Genomic DNA, 12104 nt, shown 5'->3' with positions numbered 1-12104 from the left:
TGCTGTGTGTATTTTGTTATGAAGTTAGGAGGACTGTGAAATTACCAGAGCTAGATAACAACCTGAATCCATAAAAAATTGTCAGGAATTTTTCCTGACAACTTCACTAGCATATATGGTCATGGCTACATGAAGATTTAGGCATATTCTGTTTGATTAACCATGTCTATCATCATCATTATGAGAAGGTTAGTGCTGATGCACTTGTGTGAGCAAGACGTCTAATGCAGCATTTCACGTAAACACTGCACCAATCTAGGTGTCAGGTTATGTCTAGGCACCAATTGACTTGCTTTCTCAAATTTTGGACTGTTTAGTTTATATGTGAAATATAAAAAGAGCCTTTGTGGCTTAAGTACACCATAAGGAGGAGTTGGTATCTAGCAGGGAGCAAATGTCAACAGGCTGCCCTGCTGTTTAGTTGTCTGACTTCAGATATCTGGCTGAGATGAAAATACTTGGGGGACTATGTTGTTTTATCTCCTTTATTTTTGTTTTGCTCACTACCCAGTGCCTACATTTTGGTTGCAATTTATGTTAAAGGGTTAAATTTAGAGGGATTCCTCAATTTGTGAAAGGTTTCCATTTGTATATCAGATATATTCCTCAGGATAGAAATTATACCCAAATTTACTTTTAATGACACAAGATATTTTTAACCCCCAGGTTTTAGTTCATATATGACGTGCTAATGGGGGTTCACATTTTTTTTTTATGGGGATTAGCCCACCCAGGCACATGTCACTGACCCACATCGGGGCCTAGGGGGCGAAAATGTAATAATAATAATAACAATAATAATTCATAGTAAATAAAATTTATAATAAAAAATAAAAATAAAATGATGAAAATAACTCTAATAATAATAAAAATAAAGAACCATAAATACAAAAATGAAAAAAAAAGATCAAAAGTGAGAAACAATATGTGTTGTGTTGTCAATAGTAAGAGAAACAATTGAGACCCTGCAATTGTGTGTAAATGAGGCAGAAAGTCAGATCAGCCATCTGGGACTTGGTCACAATTTTTGTGATACCATATGGCAGCAGGATCTACCATTAGACAATACATTATGCTTCCAATATCTTCTCAGGCAGTAGTATCTCCGTTTGGTAGCTGCCTACTACTATAACATATAATACTGTATTGTAATTTTGTGGTACGTTTTTAATTAACACGTGGGCCTAGCTAGAGTATGTTGCCAAGTAGGCATTTATCTTTCACCTGTTTACACCTGTAAGCCTCTCTGTAGCTTCTGTTTAAAAAAAAAAAAAAAATTGCTCCACAAAAAACTTTCGGTTTTCGGAATTTCGGACAAAGGGTTTTCAACCTGTATTCATTTACAGCTGGGTGAACTGGGAGCACCCAGGAATCAAACCAATGACTCCTGGAACAGCAGGCGAGCACTGTATCCACTTGACTGCCACGCTTCTTGTAAATAGTAATAGGTAACATAAAACAAGTGTATCATACTTCATACTGCCTACAAATCAGTGTTGTTTACCTTGTACCATACTGTCGACCTCACCTCACTGTCACACAGACACATTCTCGACTCTTCCTCGCCAGTGTGATGCCAACCTGTGATAAAGACATGTAATCTTTATTGTTTAAATCATACATAACCAGTTTGCAAGATTTGAATTGTTTTTTACTGTATTTCTTTTTTAAAAAATTCTCAAATATACATGGTGATAATTAATTCATGGACACATTTGCTTTGTTGATTGTTTTACTGTATTTGGATACCAAATATTTTGAAGAACCCAGCATAACTTTAGGATACCAAATATTTAGAACAACACAGCATAGTATTAGTGGTGAAATTCACACTTCTTCATTTCTTGAAAATGACTGATGTCGGGCAACTTTCATTGTAACGTATGCATTCACGGCAGTGGAAGAAATTATCCGTAACTTCTTGAAGTGTTTCAGAAGAAATCTGACTTTTGTTTCTGATGGTGTCTATTTGCATAGAGCTTGGAGTTTAAGTAGCCCATAAAAAAATATTTGGAGATGTATGGTCAGGTTATCAGGGTGGCCATAATATGTCCCTAATTCCTTAAATATAGTGATATCGTGATATTCTCATTAGCCGGAATAAATGGTGCCGGGATTACAGGGTATGGAGCTAAATTTTCTCTTCCCTGGAATTTTTCAGGGTACAGTACTGTACTGGGGAAGTTTTCTGAGAGTTTAAACTACAGTACACATCTCGCTGTTCTCGCATGGACAGACACTCACCAGCAGCAGATGCTGTCTTCTTGGGCTTATGATGCAGGCAGCTCAAATGATGTGATAACAGGTTGGCTTGCTTTTGTCCTGTCCATTAATTTCTTAGTGTGCTAGGAACTAAATTACATTAATTAGGTACTAAATTACAGTACTTAGGGATTAAGTTACAGTAGTAGGTACAAAATTACAGAAATTAGGTATACTCATTTACAGAAGTTAAGTAGGTTTTTGTTGTTTGTGAACTGCTTTCATTGTTTTTTAAGTATACATTGGGGATTTTCTTGTAGTTAGTTAACTATTGTAGTTAAGTACGAATTTACAATAGTTAGGTTTTTTTGTTGTTGTTTGTGAATCTTTGATTTTTTCTAAGTATAATATTGTTTTTCTTGTCATTGATGAACCAAATCCTATTTTTTCTCTTTTGTTATATCAATTGATGTACAAATATTCACTTAATGGATGGTTTTCAAAACCATACCTGCATTAAGATTTTTTATTTCCATTAAGAAAGTAGGTAGGCTACAGCCTTGTTCAAGATTCTTCGAACACTGTTGGAGACACCTGGCAACTCGAGGCCGTTTGTTTACTATAGTATGTGGTAAAATTTATGAATGAATGTAAAAGGTTATCGATGATTGGTTACTTAGTTTCCTGTTGCTTAATTAATGGTTGGGCTTTGTTGTTTCATATTACTTTATATTATACTACGTACAATAGTAAACAAATGGCCTTGAGTTGCCAGCTGTCTCCAGCAGTGTTCGAGAATCTTGAACGAGATTGTACCATTTGGAGGGTTTTAAGTTCACACTAAAATGTTTGTGGGATATATTGTTGACTTCTTACTCATTTCATTATATGCCCAGCCAATCAGCAGAAATCTCGGTGTCATCTGCCTCATTACTGTTGGCCGAGTCATCCACCTCACTGCTGCTGGCATGGTTAAATGTCCCGGTCTTCGTGTAAACAAACAGACGACCTGCGCCATGCATACTAACGCCATCTGTTGATCCTGCGGTCAACTATATGCTATATGTTATTTTCGAAAGATAGAAAAGCGGACTGAAATGATGTGCTAGCTGGGTCCCAAAAAGTGCCGAGCCAAAACAATAGATGGCTCCAGTGTGCAACAACTGTCGTCACAAAGACTTTAGTTTGTTTATGTCACGTGACCGCGAAATTCATTTACTGTCAAGATGGCAGCAAGAGAACACCGGTGCGTGTCATGCAGCAGAACCAAGAAAGATCATCCCAATTTATATACCATTCATTCCCAAAGGATAAAGAAAGGTAGGAGCACAGTTTTGAATTATAGTACTGTACATACATATGATGTGACTGGTTTATTTATCATTATATTTACAAACAATGTGAAAACTCCCTGCAGGTAAAGTAGAATCTGATTTTTAAATATTATTTACAGGTGCTTGCAATGGATACAAGTACTGGGCTTGAGAAACTTAATGGAAAGAGCCCAGAAAATATAAGCAAAAACACCAGATTATGCAACCATAATTTTTCCGAAGGCAATTATACTGCAGGGAAGGCGTTGTAAAAATGCATGTCCAGATATTAACCGAGGTTTGTATTATACTATGTACACCCACTAAAAAATTATTCGGCACCCGTGTCATACTGTTACGTATAATAAAAAAACAAAAACAATGGAACATATTATATTCTGAAGCATAGAAAATGAGTTGGCATTCAGTTGACTTCAATGAATTCATTAAATAGGGTATTTATATGATTCACACAAAAAAATATGCTAAAATATGTTCCAAACATGAATACAAATTAAAGGGAGTAACAATTCTTCCAGTAACATATTATAGCATGGCAAGGTGAACAACAAAATTTTTACATTTTATATGTATTATAAGGAGAAAATATAAAATTGGTTAGAACATATTTTAAGCACATTTCATATTTAAAATTGGCACGTTAGCAATCGTTAAAAAAGATAGTGATGCACTAGCTCAATAGAGGGTGATTTAGACCGCACATCTTTTTTTAATGGTAGGGATAGTCGCTTTCCTATCTTTCATATATACTGTAATCTTTGGTACATTTTATATATATATATATACTGTATATATATATATATATATATATATATATATATATATATATATATATATATATATATATATATATATATTCCAAAGATACTCTATTAATCTTCATTTATGTATGTATTCATGCATACTCCATTGCCTGAAGAAAAAGACAAAATCTTTTCGCTTGCACAATTATCATACAATTACTGCAAGTGATGAATCACCTGTCATGCCACTACATAAATTTGGTGAATAAATGACCTTGTTTTCAGTAGAGTTCTTGGCTACTAGAAGGCATTCTTATTGTTTATCTTTATTGAAATAAACACAAAACCAAAAATTCAAGTTGTCTTGGTTACTCATGTATTATAATATTTCATCTAACATGCTACATGTAAATATTAACATTATCATAAAAAATAAAATTAATTATTAATCATGCACTAATATATATATATATATATATATATATATATATATATATATATATATATATATATATATATATATATATATATATATATTCATGTAAATCCACAATGAAAACGTGGATAAGATAAATCTTGATAAAATCACACGGGAAAATGGAAACAACGGAGTACCTTAGCTTTCGTCTTTATTCAAGACATCTTCAGAGGCAACTGGATTACATGGACAGAGAGAGGCTTAAATATACAGGGTGACCTAAAAACATGAGGTCAGGTCATAATGATGACATCCACTAATCCCCACACCAACACACACGTAGAGGAGCTTAAGAGAAGGGGGGTGACGTGACTAGACAGGTCAGGTAAAAAATAAGGGACCCACAAAATAACTATCATACATCAAAAGGTTTTCAAAGCATTTTTAACCTTGGGCCACTGACAAATAAATTTATGTAACATATTATCAGTTTTGAACTGACCATCACTAAGGTTTATTGATTTTAATTCCTTAATCAAACTAGCTTCAACCAGAAGTCTTTCTGTGACACAAGATGATTTGAATACTTCTAAGCTTTTTTCCCAAGCAATGGGGTGATTATTATTCCTAACATGAACGAACAAGGCACTGCTTTCAGATGCAGTTCTGATATTATACTTATGTTGTTTGATTCTGAGCTGCAGTGTTTTTCCTGTCTGACCTACATAATTACAATTACATTTGCTACATGGAATACAATAAACACTTCCATTTACATTCAAACTTGGGCTATTCCTTATTAACATATTGGTAATGGTTGAGTCATACTTGAAAACAACATTAATATTTAGAAGCTTGAGGGACCGAACTAACGGGACAAATTCATTACGATAGGGCAGAGTCAAAATATTCTTAAGTGTAGGAACTTGTCTGGTTTGAGAGGAATGAAAGGATTTTTTAGCCCTTTTAAAACAACGATCAACAAACACAGAAGGGTACCCAAGTTTCTGTGCAATAGAACGAATGTGTTTCAATTCATCGTCAATAAATACAGAGTCACAAATACGCAGACATCTTAGGAACATAGCAGAAAAAACTGACATTTTGGTAGACTCAAGGTGATTTGATAAAAAGTGAATGAAACTGTCTACCTGTGTGGGCTTTCTATGTACCTTAAATTTATAGTTTTGGCCATTTCTTATGATAAGCATATCAAGAAATGGAAGGGATTCATTTATTTCTCTTTCAATTTTGAATGTGAGGACTCGAACCTCAATGAGTGGCAGGTAAAACGCTTATCCACTGGACTTTTCAGGAAAGTAGATAAACCAACTTTCCCGAAAAGTAGATATTTCCCATTTTTTATGATATAAATTTCCTGTTTTCTATGATAATTTACTTTGCAAAATTAGGTAATATTTTCCCAAAAGTCGATAATCTACTTCCCCGAAAAGTCGATAATCTACTTTCCCAAAAAGTAGAAAATCTACTTTTCGGGAAAGTAGATAACCAACTTTCCCGGAAAGTAGATATTTCCCATTTTCTATGATACAAATTTCCCGTTTTCTATGATAAGTAGATAACCAACTTTCCCAGAAAGTAGATATATCCCATTTTCTGTGATCCAAATTTCCCGTTTTCTATGATAATCTACTTCGGAAAATTAGGTAATATTTCACAAAAAGTCGATAATCTAATTCCTAAAAAAATCGATAATCTACTTTCCCGAAAAGTAGAAAATCTACTTTTCGGGGAAGTAGATAACCAACTTTCCCGGAAAGTAGATATTTCCCATTTTCTATGATACAAATTTCCCTTTTTCTATGATAAGTAGATAACCAACTTTCCTAGAAAGTAGATATATCCCATTTTCTGTGATACAAATTGAAGGTTACTAGTGTGCCACCGGAGAATGCAGTGATGGCTAGGGAAACACTGTGTAACACTGAGTTCGTTTATTGTGGATGAGAGAAATACAAGTGGTGACGCTGTGTGCCATGCGCGGCTCACACAGTCAGACTGAGGCGCCTTGCCATATGGCAGCCTCGGGGCAATGTTGCCACATAACACGTGCAGTGTTGCCACGTGATAATATATATAAATGCTACTCGGCACAGTAGCTTATGTACAGGGTTGCTACTTGGCACAGTAGCTTATATACATAACCTACAAACTGACCTGCTTGGAGTGACCTGAATAAAACCGAACTGGTGAGTTTCAATGAAAATTTGTCTGTTAAGTGAGATTTTTGTCCACATACCCTTGAGGTATTGGTGTCATAAATTGACCTCGATTACAATAAAATTTTGTTGAGAAAAAATTGCAAAAGCTCAGTTAGGGGCTTCGCTTGTTTTGTGGGTTTGCTGATACGGCCGCATTGTTGGCACTCCATCAGTTGTGAACCTTGCTTCTTTACAGTTTATACTACAGCATCTCCGGCGAGCACCAAGAGGCATGAAAAAAGGTAATTATATACTTGATATTGTTGTCACCCCTGCTGTTGGTTCGTCTCCTTCTCCCTGGCTGGATTTTCAACCTGAAGTGATTGCCCTCGGTGGACCGCTCCCGAAATCCCAGGTGAACCCTGTTATTCTCTGCAAATACCACCTCTCCAGGATCGCCCACTGGTCCCCAGGTAGGGTCGTCCTCTACACTGATGGTTCTGTTGACCCCGCTACAGGTAGGGCCGGGCCTGGTGTCTACATCTCCCGTCCTGATGCCCCTGAGCCTATCAAACTGTCTCTCAGTTTCTGACGGGGCATCCTCCACTCAGGCTGAACTAATAGCCCTCCTTGCTGCCCTTCTCGCTGAGGAAGAAGCAGATGGTTTCTGCCCCTTGCTTGTCTGCTGCGATTCCAGGTCTGCTCTCGACGGGATCGCATTTGGATCAGGGGAAAATAAGGACCTCATCCTCCGAATACGAGGGTTAACATCCACACTTCAGGATGCAGGCCTTCCTGTGACATTCCTATGGATACCCAGTCATGTCGGTATCTTGGGGAATGAGGCAGCAGATGGCCTTGCCAAGGCTGGCTGCAACAAGGCCACACCTGACTACGTTGCTCCTCGAACACTTTTACAGCTTAGGACCCAAATTCGCCGCAAACAGAGAGAAGCTTGGGAAGCAGCCGTCCCCCTGGACTCCCCGCCCACCTGGTACGATGTCCGTAAACTTCCTGACCTCTCGTACGTCTATGGGAAAGGGTCGCGGAAAGGGGACGTGATTGCTGCCCGTATCATCATTGGGTATGACTTTGCTTGGGAGAGTGGTATCCCCGCATCCCCTGAGCAACGCTCTTGTGCATTATGCAGAAGACCCGACAGCAGCACGCTTATCCACTACCTCCTAAGATGTCCCCATACACAACGCTTCCGTGACGCCTGCTGGACCACCACTCCACGACCCCCTGACGGAGACACGATGATCCTCCCCATACTGGCCAGATATTTTGTAAATAACATTGATTATGTGTTAAAGGAAGATCCTTCCTTCCTTAGGCTTTAGTAAGCCCCTTTATAATATTTATACTGTATATACTTGTCACACTTGCCAGATGCTTCTGGTGTCATTGTACAGGGGTACCTAGTGACAGCACTAGGATCCCGCTTCCTCTATCAAGGAATAAACAATTGAAATTGAATTGAATTATATACTTTATTTGGTATTCTACTTGTTGTCACCCAAAAATTTTTGATAATTTTAATTTTGCAATCAATAGTTCAGACAAGACACTTTTCTTCTCTGACGTTTCCCTAGCAAATAACTATATATATATATATATATATATATATATGCCGGGAGGCTAGGTAATTTGCAATGGAAACGTCATTAGAAGAAAGTGTCTGAATTGTCTAAACTATAACATTTTCGAGATTCGGTTGGTGGCAACAAAGAAAGAGTTACCTTTTATTTACATAATAATGCTCAGGCAATGAATATTTCTAATTATACATGGTGAGCAAAATTCATCACTACAGATATATAGTAATAATTGATACATCTTTTGGTATTTTTATTCAGTTGACTATAAAATCTTTTCATAACCTTCGATAGCTCAGTTGGTAGAGCGGTGGACTGTAGTCGGCACATGAGGCAGTAATCCATAGGTCACTGGTTCGAATCCGGTTCGAAGGATGAGTTTTATCATACTATCGCCATTAGTAAACCCTCGCTTGTATGCAGCTGGGAAAATAAATGGTTAATTTTTTTTAAGTTTTAAAAAGTCTCTGTTTTTCTTGTGTATATGTATATTTTAATTTGATTCTGTTTAATTTGATCTATTTTACTGCCATTTTTCTCTTTTTGTCGGCAACATACTGTTTTTTTTTTCTTCTTTACGGACGACTGGTCAAGCAGAAAACGGATCTCAAGTACTGTCAATTTTCACTTTCAATAGTTTATTCCTTGATAGAGGAAGCGGGATCCTAGTGCTGTCACTAGGTACCCCTGTACAATAACACCAGAAGCATCTGGGAAGTGTCACAAGTATATACAGTATAAATATTGTAAAGGGGCTTACTAAAGCCTTAGGAAGGAAGGATATTCCTTTAACACATTCTCAAGTACTTTAGCTAAATATTGCTGCACTTCATTCACAATATTGAAGTACAAATACACATATTTTAACATGTTTTTCCGCAACGGAAATACAAAGTTTGAGTAACATTGTGGGGTGTAGTGGACGTCTCCTCTACAAACTAACTGCGTAGCTGCACACCACCTGCTATCACATTCCAATGTGCCGCCTTCCCTAGCAACCAACCAGATGTTACTGTATCTTAGCAACGAAACTATTCACCGGCTACTTCTCAGGTTTTCCCACCATGACTCATAGCCGCTGCTGGGTGTATATAAGCTCTGTCTCTCCCTTGAGATTCAGTCTGACCAATCTTCTTGAACAAGCAACACCTCCTCCTCTGCCGCTGCCTGGCGACCCTCGCCTCTCCTCCGCCTGCCTGGCGGTCCTCGCTCCCGCCAGCGAGCATGTCCTTCTCTGAGCTTCCTCACCAACCAACTCTTCATTCTGCCCATTTTCCTGAACAAGCAACATCTCCTCCAGCAAGCTCCACGCTGTTAACATTTCATTCAACCAGGAGGCCAGCAACAGGCAACATCTTCTCTAACGAAGCTCCTGCACATCTACCTCCTTCAACAAGCTACTCACCGCACGTCTCTACCAAGCAGCCCCTCACCACACAGCACCTCCAGCACCAGACTGTCTATCATATAACTTATATATTATACAAGAAAACCACATTAGAGTTTCCTTCCATCCTGAGTGCTAGACAACATTAATATCTCGATACCCCTACAATGGTGACTCCCGGAGATTAGCACTCACACAGGATGGAGGAGACACTGATCACGCTCCCAGTCTTCAAGCAGACACCAGCTCCTCTTCCTGCCCCACGCACCACATTCTGACGACCCCAGCACACCCGTCCTGCCTCAGACGCCGACCCGGCCCAGCAGTACCTGCCGTGAGGGAAGCACACAACATCCATCGCCTCCACACCCCCTCTTTTCTCCCTCAGGTACTCCCTGCTAATGTCCTGCACCCTGCTGCTGTCGTGGACCCAGCTGCTGTCACGAGCCCTAATCCGCTTCTGCTGACGCAGCCCCTGCTCCTGATCCAGGCCCACACACACCCCAGCAGGCGCATCTGACGACCCTGTACCTGTCGTGAGGGAAGCACAACATTCATCGCCTCCACACACCCTTTTTCTCCCTTCTCCCACAGATAGTGTGTATCTAGACAGTTGTATTTCAGCGATCGGCTCATCACGCCATCGCCGTTGTCTCACATGAGGCATGCACCGCCCGGTCTTCCTCACATGTGCTAAGCAACTCTACAATCAACAAGTCTCCTACACTGCCTGGAGGGGAGGGGGAGTATTGTAGTGGACGTCTCCTCTACAAACTAACTGCGTAGCTGCACACCACCTGCTGTCACATTCCAATGTGCCGCCTTCCCTAGCAACCAACCAGATGTTACTGTATCTTAGCAACGAAACTATTCACCGGCTACTTCTCGGGTTTTCCCACCATGACTCATAGCCGCTGCTGGGTGTATATAAGCTCTGTCTCTCCCTTGAGATTCAGTCTGACCAATCTTCCTGAACAAGCAACACCTCCTCCTCTGCCGCTGCCTGGCGACCCTCGCCTCTCCTCCGCCTGCCTGGCGGTCCTCGCTCCCGCCAGCGAGCATGTCCTTCTCTGAGCTTCCTCACCAACCAACTTTCATTCTGCCCATTTTCCTGAACAAGCAACATCTCCTCCAGCAAGCTCCACGCTGTTAACATTTCATTCAACCAGGAATCCAGCAACAGGCAACATCTTCTCTAACGAAGCTCCTGCACATCTACCTCCTTCAACAAGCTACTCACCGCACGTCTCTACCAAGCAGCCCCTCACCACACAGCACCTCCAGCACCAGACTGTCTATCATATAACTTATATATTATACAAGAAAACCACATTAGAGTTTCCTTCCATCCTGAGTGCTAGACAACATTATACCACGAATCCCTACAGGGGTACGGGATGTTTGGTTCACACTCAGGATGGGATGGAGGAAGGAAACTCACAATGTGCTCTCTGTATACATGTTGTATTGGATGTACAATGCAGCTTGGTGCTGGGAAGTGGCAACGTGGTTACAAGCGTGATGTAGAGAGAGCTGGTTGGTGAGGATGCTCAGAGGAGGACAGCTTGTGGGTCGCCATGCTCGCCGGCGGGAGAGAGGACCGCCAGGCAGCGGCGGAGGAGGTGGTGTTGCTTGCTGCGGCTGTAGCTAGAAGAAGAGAGAGGTCACCACGAGGTCAGGTCTTAAATAGCGGAGGTAGGCGTTTCTTAGTAGTTGACCTCCGTCATGTAAGGCGGCGCTGGTTGACCCAGACCACGAGGCATACACTGGGGAATTCGCGGGGTCGGCTACTCAGCGACAAACAGCGTTTGTAGGGGAGAAATCTACTACAACATCGCCTGACCTGTAATAGTTTGGCCTGCTAATAGGATCCTTACTGAGCCAGAAGTTCTTGTTTGTTGTGTTTTTTTTCTCCTTTATATACAGTAATTATTCACATTAACCTTGACCCCAGTTAGACTAGGGTCTTACGGTGAGTTTACGTTCTCACAGTTCGTAGTCTACTTATAAATTACCCTTTTCTAACATAATATTTATTCTCCTTCCGTTTTCCCCCTTTCTTTTCTTACCCGATGTATGAAGACACTTAACTGGTTGACTGAAGATAAAAACAAAAATAACGTCAAAGAATATGCTTAAAATTACAGAGTATTTGATAGCAATCGCTGAACACCGGACTAAATTGACTTATATTTGGAGTTTTTGTACGTGAAGTAGTAGATCGATAGATAGATAGATATTCAGTAAAATCATTCATTTA

The 12104-nt window shown here is 39.8% G+C and overlaps 1 non-coding gene across 1 annotated transcript; it reads left to right on the top strand.

Annotated features, from left to right (window-relative positions):
- Positions 1-8741: 8741 nt before the first annotated feature.
- Positions 8742-8832, top strand: Trnay-gua. The gene is given in 2 exon segments: positions 8742-8778; positions 8797-8832. It is a non-coding gene; the product is annotated as a tRNA-Tyr (tRNA).
- Positions 8833-12104: the final 3272 nt, after the last annotated feature.

Source organism: Homarus americanus, unplaced genomic scaffold (genome assembly GCF_018991925.1).
Source record: "Homarus americanus isolate GMGI-L3 unplaced genomic scaffold, GMGI_Hamer_2.0 scaffold37032, whole genome shotgun sequence".
NCBI lineage: Eukaryota > Metazoa > Arthropoda > Malacostraca > Decapoda > Nephropidae > Homarus > Homarus americanus.
This window is presented reverse-complemented; position numbering and strand designations above follow the sequence as displayed.